A 16,627-nucleotide genomic window follows, 5' to 3' on the forward strand; every position below is an offset into this window, starting at 1 on the left:
TGATGTGCTACAGGATCAAATGAAAAGGGCCAAAAGAGAGCACTCAGTAGAGTTGCAGAGGGCAAAGACCCTGATTGAAAGGCTGCAAAAGTCATAGAAAGAATCATCCATTGGGAACACTCTAGGAAGAGTTAACGAGATTATTTGGAGCAACATAATCAATGGTATGAATGAAATTTGGCCTAGCATCCAAATTATCTTTGAGTAGAAAGAATTAGTGGAGAAGGCTAGAGAAGCTATTTCAGCTACTAATGAAGAGATGGGAGACATGCTAGCAACAGCTAATAGGATAATCAAAATTTTAAACTCAAGAAATAGGTGTGAGATGGAAGATTTGGGAGTGGCAGACAAGACAAAGACTATACTTCAAGTCAAGAGGGTACTGACTAATAAGAGCTTAAATGTGCATCTAGAAGAAAAATGTCAAAATATAGAGCTGACAGTCAACAGGTTTTTCAATAGAATTAAACGTTTAAATCAGAAAGGTCTCCCCTCTCTATTTGTCATAAATGACAAACTCATGGCTAGAGAGGATTATGTGAACAAACTCTAGGGTATAGCCATGAATGTTGCAAATCTTTACAACATTAAAGGCAACATAAAAAGAAAGGCATTGTTGGAAGCTATCAGCAATCAAATCTACATTGAGCATGAGCTGAAACATGTTTTTGTGGTTAAACCCACTTTTGCAAAATATGTTGAAGCTGATGAAATATACAAGAGGCTAATGAAGATCAAGATTCTAGATGAAGAAGCGTGGAGTGACCTATGTGATTATCAGGAGGAATGAGACAAAGATGATTCAAGTGACAACACAAATCTGAGTTAGCACCAACCATGTCAGCAGAGTCACTACAACAAAATTAATTTCTTAGCAACAACGTCCCTGAAAAGGAGGACTAGGTGTCCCAATTTTCTTAGTGTGGCAAATTTGTGGTTACACTAGTCAATTTTCTTTTGTTGTAATTAATAACAGATTGCCAAGTGTATAAGGCAAATCATTGTAGGTTTTGAGTTAAATACTTCATGTATTGGAAGTATTAAGGGTTGGACGCAAGTCATTTGAACTACCTGTTTTCATTGGAGTATTGTAATCTTGAGATGGAGCATCAATAAAAAAGGACCATTTGCAAGATAATTGATTTGTTTTGACCTGGTGATGTCTTCCCTTCTGTGCTAAATATATCTATGTTTTATTCATTTATGCATCATTAAGTTTTATTGTAAAGAAAAAATTATAGATTAAGATATTTTGTTGGAGCACTTTATTTCTATCTGTGTTTACAATCTAATTTTTTCTTCTGATGTATGATTAAGAAATACTTAATTGTTTTTTAATCATTACTGATATCACTTTTCTGTCATCTCATTTCTCATTCTGCTTTTAGATCTAGTATAAACAGTTAGCTTGCCTTGTAAATGCTCTGGAAAATTGATGTTACCACCCAGCCTTTGACTCCATAGCCCAATGGAAAGGATTCATATACGATCTACCCCAACCAAACAAACAAATAACCAAGCAATTAATTAATAAATATCCTTCATTTTTACATATAGCCTAACACATTAGAACTCTGAAAATAAAGTCAAATCCTAAAAATACATAGAGATCCCTCTCTGAGTCTACGAGAGATAGATCCTAGAATCCTAAGTGGTTTGATGTATCTTTTGTGAATTTTGTTTTGCCAATATTGAAAATCACAGAACAATAACAACTGGCAACAGGGCTTTTGTCATATGTGAGGGATTTTATATCCTCCTCTGTCTGTATGTCTCTGAATGTTTCCCACGGGATAGGAATTCTAAGGTTGTGGAAGGAATCTTCTATGATGAGTCTAATTAACCCATGATGGGCCAGCTACTGGTAGTTTCCTTGCTTCACTTTTATGCTCATATCTATAAGGGATTGAAGAAGGAAGTATGGAATGTTGAGTCTTTGGTGAAGGGGTGTATCTGCTCCAAACCTCAATTCTTTAAGAAGCCTAAAGTGGTATCCATATATCACACTATACCTACCTTCACATGATATGTATTTTATAAGGTGGTAGCTTATTTCGTTCCATGAGCATTGTAGGATTTCTCTTCTCACTCCATTCTTGTCTTCTATGGCCTCCTCTCCCTCTAGAAAGGATTTCTTCTTTGTAGTTTGGTTATTTCCCTTGTCTTCCTTTCTCCAAGGAACTCCTAAGGGAAGTGTGGTAATTCTGCTTATGAGTTCAGGGGTGAGCTCTATGGAGAGGCCTCTCACCACAACAGTGGCATGAGTCCTCGTCAATGGAATGAGGGAGAGAGAAAAATCTCTGGCTACTTCATCATCATACCCCCCGAAATTTCTCAAAGTACCCCATCCAATTATGCCTTGTGAATATTTCTAGCATAGGAGGGTGTCAGTGAATCCTCATAGTGTTGATGGGCTCCCTTCTATTAAACCCCCTGTCATTTTTCTTGGTGAATGGAGGAGCAGAGATGTATGATACAAAATTTTTATGAAGGAAGAAATGGGACTGAAATTTATGTGGATACAATTCCCTCACACATATATCAATTTCAATCAAACTAGAAGATTTTTTTGTTCCTTTCACTTGGAAAAATGGGAGGAAATGTAGAGCCTACCTCCTTACAATGTTTGATGTGTCCAACCCCTGTGTTTCCTTCTCTGAAATTGCTCACTGCCAATCCTGTAGATTGCCTCACTGTATCCTGTAGGATTCCTATGGGATCCTATAGGATTTCCTGTAGGATCCTATAGGATTTTCTGTAGGATCCTGTAGGAGGTCCTACATAGGAAAAAATGAAGTCTCCCTCTCCTGTAGGTTGCTCAAGGGCCGAGAGTGAATTTGCTAGAGTGAGCCTTGAGAAGATGAATGCATGAATGCATGGGGATCAATGTTTGTTTCCTCTTATGGTCGAGTTGAGTGAGGTGGTGTGCTGGCAGCCAAGGTATGAATTTCTATTTTTGGACCATTGGTCCCCACTACCACATCATCATTCCCCTCACCTTATAATCAACTCGCACTTCAGGCATCTGTAGTCTTAAATGCTTTCGACCTCATCCTCCTTTTCTTTGACTTGATTGATGCCACGTGTGTGAGTACTGATTTTTTTGTCCTTGTTGACTGAACGAAGGTGGCCAAGCTAACTGGCCACCTTTCACAAACCAACTCATTCACAATCTTTACATATTTTTTTTACATTATGCAAATGAGAGAGTGAAGAGATATACTTACCTATGGTAACAATACCTTGCTGCAGTTTGTTGAAGAAATGAGGTGTTTGTTGTATGTTGGTTGCATTCGATTTCTTCCTCTTTTTTAATATATATTTTCCTTTGATGATTTCCTTGATGTGTAGGTTCCTGGTTTTGAGGATGATGATGCTGCTACTACACTGGAGGAGCTTATTCTGCCCTTGGATCTCCATGATTGAAACTTGTTGCAATTTATGATTTCTAGTTGGTGGGATAGGCTACTACAAGATTTCCTATAGAATGTCCTGTAGTTACTTCTCCCTCAAACATTTTAATCATATTCCACTGCTGGGACCTGAGGATGATGAACATGGACATAGAGGAGGTCTAGGGGTGTGTGAATAATGAAAAAGAACCTTCAGGTGTTGTTCCCCTTGCTCTCCATCTTATCTTTTTCTCTGTGTTTTTTTTTAAACTGTAAAAAAATGTGAAAACTTATTTATTATTTATTATTTATTTATTTTTATTTATTTATTTTTATTTTTTTCTAATGAATGCAGGGGTGATCAAGGTGGAGAGTGGTATGGTAATAATATGAGGATGTAGGAATTTATTTTTTGACATGGGTAGGTCATTCCCTTTCCCTAGGGTTACTTCCTCTAGGATTCCCAAGCCACTGTAATTCCTACAGGATCATCCTGTAGGTTTTCAGGGGGATCCTGTAGGTTTACACAGAATCCTGTCGAAAACACAGAACCCTTGCAAACTGATTCAAATGAGTGAAAAAATGAAAGGAATGATTAAATGGTGAAGGATAATGAATGGGGAAAAAATATGAACTAAATAGGTCCCTTTTGATTCTTCATTGCTACTCTAATCGTCCCCCTGCTGACCTACAAACAAAATTTTCATATTTTTCTTTTCTCTTTTTTTTATTCTTTTTTTTTTTAAAGCAAAAATTCTCCCTCCAAGAGTTTTTCATCCTAGCTGCTTTCCCCGGGCCCCTCAAGAGAGGTTTTCACCCAGATATATATATATATATATATATATATATATATATATATATATATATATATATATATATATATATATATATATATATATATATATATATATATATATATATATATATATATATATATATTTATTTTATTTTATTTATTTTTATTTTTTTCAGTGACTTGATGAGGCAGGATCTGAGACTTGCTCCAACACCATCACTATTTTGTTGATACCATCTATGAACTCTTGCTTTGACAATGGCCTTTTGTAAACTTTTAATATGTGTCCATTAACAAGTAAAGGAATGGCCTCTGCATCTATGGTTCTGATCTGGACTGAACCATTATCATGACATCTCTCTATAACATAAGGCCCTAATCATCTAGTCCTTAGTTTGCCCTTAAAGTCTTTATATCTAGAATCATATAACAAATCCAAATCACCTTATTGAAATTTCTTATCCTTGATGTTCTTATCATGCCAAATATTCATTTGAATTTGAGTTACCTCTGTGTGTAGGAGGGCCTACATTATGAATTCATCTAAATCATTCAACTGGAGCAATCTCTCTTTTTGTGCACTACTGATATCTAGATCTAGTTGAGCTACCATCCTCAATGTATTATACTCAAATTCAATGGACTGCAGGGACTTCCTCCCATAAACCATCTCATAGGGTGTGAATCCAGTGGTGGTCTTCCAGGTGGTATTATAGGCCTAGGTGGCCTCAACCAGTCTATCTACCCAATATTTCCTACTATTGCTAACTACTTTAGTTAGAATGCCCTCCAGCTCTATGTTGGTCACCTCCACTTGCCCATTAGCTTGTGGATGATAAGGAGTGGAGGTTCTATGCTTAATCTTGTGTTGGCTTAACAAGTCTTCAATCATGTTGGAGGTAAACTATCTACCTTTTTCAGTGACCAGTTCTCTAGGGTACCCAAACTTGTAGAATACATTCTCCCTTAAGAACTCAGCCACCTTCTCTTATGTTTCTACCTTGATTTCCATGGTTTCAGCCCACTTAGTCAGATAGCCAGTGCACACAATGATATATTGTTTTTGCTTGGAAGGAGGGTCAATAGGCCTAATGAAATCCATGCCCCACTTGTCAAATGGCTCAAAGGTCACTTGAGGTTGCAAAGGCATTTAATCCTTTGGAGTAGGCTTTCCCATCCTTTGGCACCAATCACACTGACTAGTATATCTTTTCACATCTTGATGAAGACTGGGCCAATAATAACCAACTTGTAACACCTTGAATGTTGTCCTCTTTGCTGCAAAGCAACCTCCACAAGGCCCATCATGATAGGTCAAAAGGATGTCAAAGATTTCCTCCTCCTTGACACATCTTCTCAGAATTTGATATGGGCCTAGTTTGAAGAGGTTGCTCCCAATCCAAGTGAATGGGACGCTCTTCCTCACAATCTTGCTTTTCTCTTTGGAGGAAAAATTCGGTGGGAACTGTGCATATACCAAATAGTTTGCTATGTCAGCAAACCATGGACAGAGAACTCAAATGGTGAATAAGTATTCATCTGCTAACTGATCATCAACCATTCCTTCCTCACCTATAGGAAAAGTTAATCTGGACAAAAAATTTGCAACAACATTTTCCTTGTTAGGCTATCAATAATAGTTAGATCAAACTGTTGTAATAAAAGTAACCATCTAATAATTTGGGCATTCACGTAAGGTTTATTCATTAAATATTTGATTGCAGCATGGTCATTATGTACAAATGTTTGATAACCAGTAATGTAATGCCTAAATTTGTTTAATGAATGCACAATAGCCAGGAGCCCCTTTTTGGTCACTGTATAGTTTAGTTAGACCTTTGACATATTCTTACTAATAAAGTAAATAGCATAAGGAAATTTTTCATCTATATGACCTATAGCTTCTCCTATGACTTTGTGTGAGGCATCAACATGTATATGAAAAGGAAGGGCCCAATATGGGCCTCAGAGAATTGGTGCAATGGTCAACTTGTCCTTCAGGGTGTCCAGGGCCTCTTGACAAGTTTTTGACCATACAAACTCAGAGTCTTTGGCCAACAACCCAAATAAAGGAGAAGCTAACTGGCTGAAGTCTTTTATAAACCTTTGATGACGGTCACAGGCAACTGGGGTTAGGGCATCGAGCTCGGTGAATGAACCTGGGGATTAGGTCATCAATCCCGGTGAGTGAACCTGCTACTTGGACATGAGAACAATAGGAAGGAGTCCCCGTTATAGTTTATGGTTCATTCGCGGCTTTCTCAAGTTATTCTATAGCTGTTTGTGGTTTCGACCGGTTAAGTTTATTTTTTTTCCCCTAGACGGTTTTTGGTCCCCCACCGACATACCTATAGGCAGCTGTCAGCTCAGGTTTTCGACAGTTATGGAGGTCAAAGATGTTTTTTCCATGGGTACTTCGGAAAATCTGTCGATTTGGCCATAGACCAAGTCCACTGTGGATGATTATTTAATCATTTGAGCATGAACTTGCTGCAGAGGTTGATGCCCTACCTTCCCTCTCTCGGCAGCATATACCCTCTATCTCGATTGCTTCAGAAGCAATGGCCATCCGGGAATACACAGGCCCTACACTTCTCACAGAACCCTTAACGGAGGTCATTTGTGGGCGAGCGTCGGACACACAAACCCTAGGGCCAGATTTGGGTTCGAATCTTGTGGGGTTTGAGGCAGATAAACCCTTGGAGGGGTATCCTCCAGCACAGGATTGTCGAACACCAGTTCTATCTACTCCACCAGACATGGGAAACCCTCCCCAAGGCAACTTCATGGGGATAGGCATTTTTTCAGGGTATTTCGACAACCGAAGGGAAAAAGAGCCAATGGAGGGGAAGGACTCGACTGCACTTGCAGAGGGAGAGGAGGATAGGGTGGCAACTAGAACGAGCATCAAACAAATAGGGATTTCAAAAAGGAAAAAATGACTCCCTCAAAGCAGTAATGAAATCTTCCTAAAACTGGCTGAGAACACTCCTTTCTATGAGGCAATGGACTCGGCAGAAAAGGTTCCGGTAGGGCGTGTTATAGGCAGACACTACAGTGTAGAGAGGCTTCAGAAATGGACGATGGAGGTATGGGGGCACCATCTGTCGGAACCCCCTTGAGTACAAAACTTTGTGAGGGGCTAGTTTTCACTGTGTTTCAAAAGCCTTTCTTATACTAATTAAGTCCTCTCTAAAATATGGCACATTGATCAAGCGCTAGTACTCCTTCAAAGGTGGACTCCAATATTTGATCTAGAGACAGAAAACACAGGGGCTGGACCAATTTGGGTATGAATTTTGGGTCTTCCCTGTAACTTTTGGACAAAGCAGATATTCAGACAGATTAGGGATGTCATGGGCTCGTACCTTACTCATGATGAATCTTTTATCTTGACAGGAAGAATGGCTTATGCTAGAATATTAGTACACATGGACCTCTCAGATGGGCTTCCAGAGTATATTAACATACAGTGGAGGGATGCAGCGAGGAGACAAATGCTGGACTATGAGGGGGTACCTTTCAGATGTAGGCATTGCCACAAGGTGGGGCACCTTTTCAAAGACTGCCCTCTGAACAAGTGGAATAGCAGGAAGTCAGCGAGAAATTTTCTCAGGTATCACAAGAACAGGAAGCTCTGTCACATGGAGACCCAGCTAAAGAGGTACAGCCTCGTGCATCTGAGGATTTTCATAGGATTTCTACTCCTCACTCTGGAGGAACAGGCACATTTTTGGGCACTAGTTTGCGGTCTACGGAACCTACTCAGAACACTCCGAGGAAGCATGGTTAGCCGCCTCATCACCCCCCTCCACCAGTTCCTCGCATTACTACGGTGGCCTTGGGAGACTCCAATACATCGGGGAGCAGAACACAGAGGCTGACCGTCTTTCCAAAGAAGGTACGATCCGGGAGCAGGGCATCTGGTTGATCAGTGAACAGATCGATGGAGAACTCTACCAGTACTATCACAGACCTTTTATGGACATTTTGGCTTAATCATGGGACATTGTTTTCAGATTATTGTACATATTTATTTTTCTTTTTATGAACTATTATTTGGTCATTATGATTGGCACAGTACATATTTTTGGTATTATCTCCCTATGTGGATTAAGATAATATTTACATTGTTGTACTTTTGTTTTATTTTTGGACTCTTCTCTGACTCTGTTTGGGCTACTACCTCACTATGGCAGAGGTAGTAGGCTTTGATGTTTCATTGGATCAGTTTCTATCGATAGAAATATCGGAATATGCATATGCATCTACAAAATGTAATTTCTTTCTATTAATGAAATTACGATTTTTTCCATGGGAAAAAAAACCTTCCATATTATCCCGCTAACCCTATGAAACTTTTGACATCACTTTGATTTTGTGGAGGTGGGACCCTTTAGATAATAGCTATTTTGTTTGGGTCCACCTGCAGTCCTTGCTGGGATATTGAATGACCTATCACAGTCCCTTTAGTCATCAAGAACTCACATTTTTCAGGACTAAGGGACAAGTTCATTACATTGAATTTGTTCAACACCTTACCTAAGTTGGACAGAGCCTCCTGGAAATCACATCCATAAGGTGTAAAGTCACCCATATAAATCTCTACTACATCATGGACTAACTCGGTAAAGATACTTAGGACATCTCTCTAGAAAGTGGCAAGAGAATTACATAGGCCAAAAGGAAGGACCCTATAGGCCAAAGTACCCCAAGGACAAGTGAAGGTGGTTTTATCCTAGTCTTCCGAGCTGATCTGGGTTTTATTGTACCCATTGAATCCATCTAGGAAAGAGAAAAAAATTCCCTCCCAGTCCATCTAGCACTTGTTCAATGAAAGGTAGAGGGAAATGGTCCTTCTTTGTGGCTTTGTTTAACTCTCTGTAATTGAGACAAATCCTCCACTTACCATTTTTCTTTGGGACCAACACCAAAGGAGAAACCCACTCACAGTAGGAGATAGGGTAAATGAATCCCGCATCTAGCAACTTTTATAGTTCTTCTTTGACTATATCTTTGAGAGCTGGATTCATCCTCCTTTGTGGTTGTAGGACTGGTTTGTAACCTTCTTTGATATAAACGTGGTGTGTACACACCGAAGGGTTCACTCCCTTCATTTCTTTGTAACTCCAAGCAAAGGCATCCAAGTGTTCCTTTAGCATGTTGCACAACTTTTCTTCTTGGTGAAGAGAAAGAGATGGGTTGATTTCTAAAGTTCTCTCAAGGCTGAATTCTATGGTTTTGACATGGATAGGGTTGGAATCGGCTAAGCATAGATCAATCTGATGGTTGTTCTAGGTTTTCTTTACTACTTCTTCTAATGAAAATGTGTTGGGAGTTGGACTTTGGAGTATGTGTTCAATCAAATCATCTTCATTCAGTTGTCCCCCTTCCATGGTTGTTTCTAAGGTATAGAGTTGGGCGGAATAAACTTTATCTTCTTCCTCCTCTTCCAGCCATAAATGTAAGTCATGTTCTAGAAATGGTTGGGTAGAAGGATATAGGACTAACTACTTGGACATATTCCCATTCTCAATATTCATCTTCCCAGCCCTACAGCTAATGTAGGCATTGGTAGTGGCTAGCCAAGGTCTCCCAAGGATGAGACGGTAACCAATAAGCTTGGCCTTAGGCTAGAGAACTAGGAAATCTGCAGGGTATTTCCAAGAGTCAATGGAGACCATCACATCCTCCACAATCCACTCGGGGGGACTCCATGAAGTAGTCTAAAAGTTGCAGGATAGTTGTGGTCTTTCTCAACGAACCTTGGAGGTTAAAATTGAGCATGGTGTCCTTGGTCATCACATTAATGGTAGCCCCAAGATCAATTAGAGTGTGTGGGACAATGGTGTCATTGATGTGCACATCTACTATAGGGTTTCTAGGGTCCAAATACTTGGACAGATTACCTTCCCCAGCATTAACTCAGAGAAATGTCCAATGAAATTAATGGTAGGGGCATCTCTTCTTCGCCTCCCTGGATGATTGAAGCACTTCTCCTTGATAAACTTGTTATAAATAGGAAAATCTTTTATAGCTTGGAGAAGTGGAATTCTAACACATAGGTTTTTCAATTCTCCCAGAAGATCAGTCTCTTTTGGGGTAGGCTGGAGTGGTTGGGTTAATCTCTTAGGAAAGGGTGGTGGATTTACTTTAGGCATGATTTCCTCTCTTTCTTCCTCAACCTTCCTAGGTGGAGGTAGAGGTTGGTTGTCTGGGAGTACCCTCCCATATCTCAGTTTGATTTCCTGAATCTCCACAGTGTAAGCAAGATAGGATGTCTCTCCATTAAATACTTGTTGTGTCTGTCTATTGTTGAGGTTCAAATTTGGCTAGGCAGGAATCTGGTGTTGTTTAGGTTGAGCAGGGTGTAAAATATTTGGTTGAGCAGGTGGTGAAGGAAATAAAGCTGGAGAATTATTGTATGGGGGCCTACACCCTTCGAGTAGTGCTTTCCATTGAGGTTGTGGCAGAACATATGCTTGAAATGACTGGCTGGTTGGCTAGGAATGATACTAAGGTGCAAAGGACTAAGGAGGAGGTGTAGACTAGAAGGGATGAGTAGGGGACCCCCAAGAAGGTATGGATGTGGTCTGGTTGGGGTTTAATATGCATGGGATGACCCTTTCATGCCCTGCTGGTATGGCATAGGCCCATGAGGTCTCCTTTGGTTTATGTAGCAGAGTTGTTCAATTACCCCTTCAACTCCTTGATATACAACTTTTAGTCCAGGAAGAGAAGGGCACTAGTCTATGGAGTAGTTTTCTTCATAGACTGAGAATATTTCAATAGAATTCAATGGACATTCATACCTAGGGTGCCTCATGGTGCATCTAGGGAAGAAAATTGCTAAGGCTCTCTCTGCTTCCTCCTGTTTTCTCTTAATGTGCATAGTGTCCATTTGTAGGGCAACGGTTTGCAGCATCTCACTCTTGAAATCCTCCAGCATGTTTGCAATTTCACCCTTGATGGATGTATTGGAAGAGGATGGACTTTGTTATGAAACCAGCTCAAGAAAAGATAGAAGAGATAGATCAATGCCTTAGAATTCAGCCTCTTCGAGGGGGCAACCTCCTTTACATTACATAAATGAACAATTATTGGATGATACAAATGACAAAACCTCCTTTCTATATATAGGAGTCTAAGGAGTCACAATATAATCCAGCCGACCTAACAATAATAATATAAAGCCACAAAAATAACAATAGAGGGATTCTATGGGGCACAAAAATAACAATATGGGGGTAATAGGGGCACAACAATATAAATAAGGGGTATAACTACAATAGTAATGGGGTAATCACTAGTATTATAGGGACCCAACATGCCCCTCTCCTTCAAAAAAGTGTTGTCCTCAACGCTTGAGTAGTTCTGGATACTTCTGCATAAAATTCTCATCCTCCCATGTGGAATCTTCAGCGGATAAGTTCTTCCACTTGATAAGATACTCTGAAATTGATCAATTTCATAGCTGTCGAGTTCTTGTTTCTGTGACTACTTCCGATTCCAATATAATTTTTCCTTCCTCGTCAAGTTCTGGCAATATTGTTTGAATTGGGAGCTTGTTGCCTATAACCTTCTTTAAACATGAAACATGGAAAACTGGGTGCAATCGAGAAGCTGCAGGAAGCTCCAATTTGTATGCCATAGTACCAATCTTTTGAACCACCTTGTACGGACCATAATACTTTGGTGATAATTTATTATCCTTCTTAGCTTGCTTTAGGGACATTTGCTTATATGGTTGTAGCCGTAGGAATAACCAGTCACCTACATCAAAACTTCTTTCACTGCAATGTTGATCTGCCTGTTGTTTCATTCTATTTTGTGCCAACACGAGGTTATCCTTTAAGAGTTGGAGGACTTGTTGTTGATGTTCGATGTGATGTTCCACTGCCTGAACCTTAGAATTTTCTCTTAAATATGATGTGATGGATGGTGTTTGATACCCATAAAGTGCCATAAATGGGGTCATTTTTGTTGTTGTATCGAAGGAAGTGTTATACCACCATTCAGCCAGAGGCAACCATTTGACCCATTGTGTCTGTTTATCAGATACAAAGCAACGAAGATATCCTTCCAAACATTTGTTTGCTATCTCAGTTTTCCCATCAGATTGAGGATGATAAGATGAGCTATGAGCTAACTGAGTACCAAGACAAGAAAATAATTCTGTCCAAAAATTTCCAGTGAAAATGGGATCTTTGTCACTTACAATAATCTTTGGGTTTCCATGTAGCTTTTGAATTTTTTCCATAAATGCAGTAGAAACTGTACTGGCTTTAAATGGATGTGATAATGCACAAAAGTGTGCATACTTGGTAAGTCTGTCAACTACCACCATGATGACACTCTTTCCCTCAGACTTGGGTAAACCTGTGATAAAATCCATTGAAACCTCCTCCCAACATTGGCTTGGAATGGATAAAGGTTGTAATAGACCCGGTGTCTTAATTGTTTCAACTTTATTTTGTTGGCAAACCAAACATTCCACCACAAACTTTTGAATATCTGATTTAAGGCCATCCCAAAAAAATTCCTTCTTAACCCTGTGGTAAGTTTTTAAAAATCCTAAGTGCCCTCCTAAGGGAGAAGTGTGCAATTCCATAAGAATCTTTTGTTTTAGCTGGGAATTCTTACAGAGGTATAAGCGATCTTTGTACCATAACGAATCATTTTGCCAGCTAAATGTATCAGAAGTACTGGAATCTTGTTGTAGCTTTCGAATAAGTGCCCACACTTCTTCGTCATTCTTCCATTCCTCCCTTGCTTCGTTTATCCAATCTGGTTGGATAATAGAAATGGCACACAACAATGCTTCCACATCCTCATCTTTCTTGAGAGTGCATCTGCCACCACATTTTGCTTCCCTTTTTTGTAGATGATTTCAAAGTCATAACCCAACATCTTTGTGACCCACTTTTGTTGCTCTTCAGAGGATAATCTTTGTTCTAAAAAGTATTTAAGGCTATCATGATCCGTTTTTACCTTGAAGTGTCTTCCCATTAGGTAGGGTCGCCATTTCTTAAGTGCATGGAGTATTGCCAACATTTCCTTCTCATAAATAGCTTTGCTTAAAAACTTTCCCTTGATTGGACGACTTTCAAAAGCAATGGGTCTTTCATCTTGCATTAGAACAACACCAATTCCATTTCCTGAAGCATCACATTCCACAATAAAGGTTTTTGTGAAGTCCGGTGTAGCTAAGACCGGTGCTTGGCACATTGCCTCTTTAAGATGTTCAAAGGCCTTTGTTGCTTCCGAAGTCCATGAAAATGAATCTTTCTTCAATAATGTTGTTAGAGGTGCTGCTATTCTCCCATAATTCTTAACAAACTTGCGATAATACCCTGTCAACCCAAGAAATCCTCGCAGATTCTTTATGGATGTGGGGATTTTCCATTCCTTAATGGCTTTAATTTTGCTAGGGTCTACCTTAACTCCTTCATGAGATACAATATGACCCAAATATTCCACCTCCTGGACTCCAAAGAAACATTTGGATCTTTTTGCATATAATTGTTTCTCCTCCAATAGTTGTAGCACCCTGTCAACATGTTCAACATGATCCTTCCAAGACTTGCTGTAGATTAGTATATCATCAAAAAATACTAACACAAATTTTCTAAGGAATGGTTTGAAAATTGAATTCATCAAACCTTCAAAGGCATGACCAAAAAATCATAATGACCCTCATGAGTTCTAAATGCCGTTTTCGGAATGTCTTCAATCTTCATTCTGATTTGATGATATCTCGAACGAAGATCCAACTTGGTGAAGTAAATTGATCCATGCAATTCATCCAGTAATTCATCAATGACAGGAATGGGGAACTTATCTTTAATAGTGAGCTTGTTGAGCTCCCTATAATCTGGACACATGCGCCATGATCCATCCTTCTTGTGCACCAATACTACTGGAGCTGAGAAAGAACTTTGACTCGATTGAATTATACCAGCCTCTAGCATTTCTGCAACCATACGTTCAATTTCACTTTTTTGGACATAGGGATATCTGTATGGCCTGATGTTTGGAGGAACACTTCCTGGAATCAGATGAATAGCATGATCATGATCACGCATAGGTGGGAGACCTTTGGGAGTCTCAAATACCTTGGAATGATTGTCCAGGACTTTTTGGAGATTTGGAGAAATAGATGATTCCAATGTGGAAACATCTAGCAAACATAATTGTTCAATTACACCTTTTTTCTCCTTTTTTAGAAGCTTTGTCATGCCATTAGAGCTGATTATCTTTCCTAGTTTCCCTGCAATACCCATTAATTCAACTTCCTTTCCTTCCGTAGAAAATTTGATGAAAAGTTCTTGAAAATTAAAAGCTATTGTACCCAAGGATTGTAGCCATTGGACTCCTAGTACAACATCAACACCTCCCATTGGAATGGAAAGCATTGGGCTAGTCAATACATATTCTCCCATGGATAGCTTGATATTATGGCACTTTCCAGAGAAATTTATTGTTCCTCCATTTGCAATCATCACTTGACACTCTGGTGCTTGATATAGGAAGCAATTCAATTCTTTTGCTACCCTACAATGAATAAAATTGTGGGTGCTTCCTGAATCAATCAACACTATTACCTTTTTCTTCTTGATTTGTCCTTCTATCTTGATGGTTTGAGGAGTGGTAATTCCCACCAATGCATTACAAGATATGGTCGGATTTATTTGTTCTTCATATAGGCTTTGTTCTTGGAGTATATCCTCTTCTTTTAACCTTTCTTGCTCCTTTTCTTCTTCCTCTTCACAATCTATGTAGAATAATTTCTTCTCAGCACACTTATGACCTTTTGTGTATTTGCTATCACAATTGTAACAAAGCCCTTTTGCTCTTTTTTCTTCCAATTGTTGTGGTGTCAACCTTGTAGGTTGTGGAATACTAGGGGCAACAACACTTCCGTCTTTATAGTTGTGAATGGTATGCTTCCTAGTTGCCATAATTTTGCTTTCCATTTTTCTTGCTAACCTGAATGCCTTCTCTAATGAATCAGGTTCCCAAAGGCGAACATCATGTTGGATATTATCCTTTAAAGACCCTATGAACACATCAATCCTATGCTCCTCTGGAATATCTTTTACCCTTATGTTCAATTTTGGAACTCCTCAATGTGCTCCATTATTGAACCCTTTTGTTTGAGACTTATCAATTGGCTAAAAAAAGTGTTGCTTTTTGTATCCTCATAATGTGCTATCAATTCTTCCGTAAAAATTGCCCAAGTGATAAATTGTTTACGAGAACAAAGCCATTGATACCATACAAACTGATTTGGTTCCAAATATACAGTTGCCATACGTACCTTTTGTGTGTTTTGCACATTATTGAGATCGAATAATTGCTCCATCTGTAATATCCATGTGGCGGGATCCTTGCCATCAAACTTCCTCATATCGATTTTTGGAATATGGTGATTCTTCGATCCAACATTAGCATCTATGGAATCATGATTAACATTTCTTTTGTTCTCATCATGAGTTTCCTTTACTACCTTTTCACCATTAGTAAGTATTTCTTGTAGAAAATTTGTCAAATCTGTCTTCAAATCTGCCATGCCTGTCTTCAAATTTGTGTTCAAATCTATCTTCAAATTTTCCATCTTAGCTTTCATGCCATTCATCTTAGCTTCCACGCCATTTATCTTAGCTTCTATTAACTTTTGTGAGCATGACATTTGTTGCACTTGTTCTTGTAATTTTGATATATCATGTAGCATGTATTCCTCTTCTTCATGAGTCATGCTAGAGCTTTCAGGTTCCTTACTAGGTGTTTGCATTTTCTTTCCTCGGGGCATCAGTTACCAATAATAATGCTCTACTATGCCCTTTGAATTCCTTCAAAATAAATTTTCAAACCAAGCTTAAGCAAAAATTTAAAAAAATCTACACACCTTTTTTCACTTTGTAGGAGCTTGATATTGCCTCTGACGTATCTATGTACTTTCCAATCATCTAGTTCTGAATTTGTGATTTGTAGTAGCTCTCTGTGTCCTCTTTCCAATGCCACCAATCTGATCCAAATTGGATTCTCCAAGAAAGAGTTATGCACAATCTCCCAAGATGACCTGATTATAGACCTTTCTAGAAGAGCGAACTTGTATGAAGTGCCACGTGTACAATGTTTGATATTTGGTTCTGAAAAATATATGCAAGAAACTACAGTCCGTCCTCTTTCTGTACCTTCTTACAAAATTTCAATCTGATTCCTAGAGAGAAAGTTATGATGATTTTTCCCAGGTCACCTGTTTTGAATGTAATTCAGGAGTCTGCAAAAAGACCAGCTTCCTCAGATCATATCTCCGCAAATATCGCGTGAAAAGCTTTGAAATTCGGACCCAAGGTTCAACGTGATTTCTTCTCAAATGGGTTTTTGTTACGACTTCTGAAACGTCACAGAAAAAAAAGTTATAGCGAAAATGCCA

This window comes from Pinus tabuliformis, chromosome 3_1 (genome assembly GCF_031772625.1).
Source record: "Pinus tabuliformis cultivar Carrire ecotype Pingquan chromosome 3_1, CPIR1, whole genome shotgun sequence".
NCBI classification, from domain to species: Eukaryota; Viridiplantae; Streptophyta; class Pinopsida; order Pinales; family Pinaceae; genus Pinus; species Pinus tabuliformis.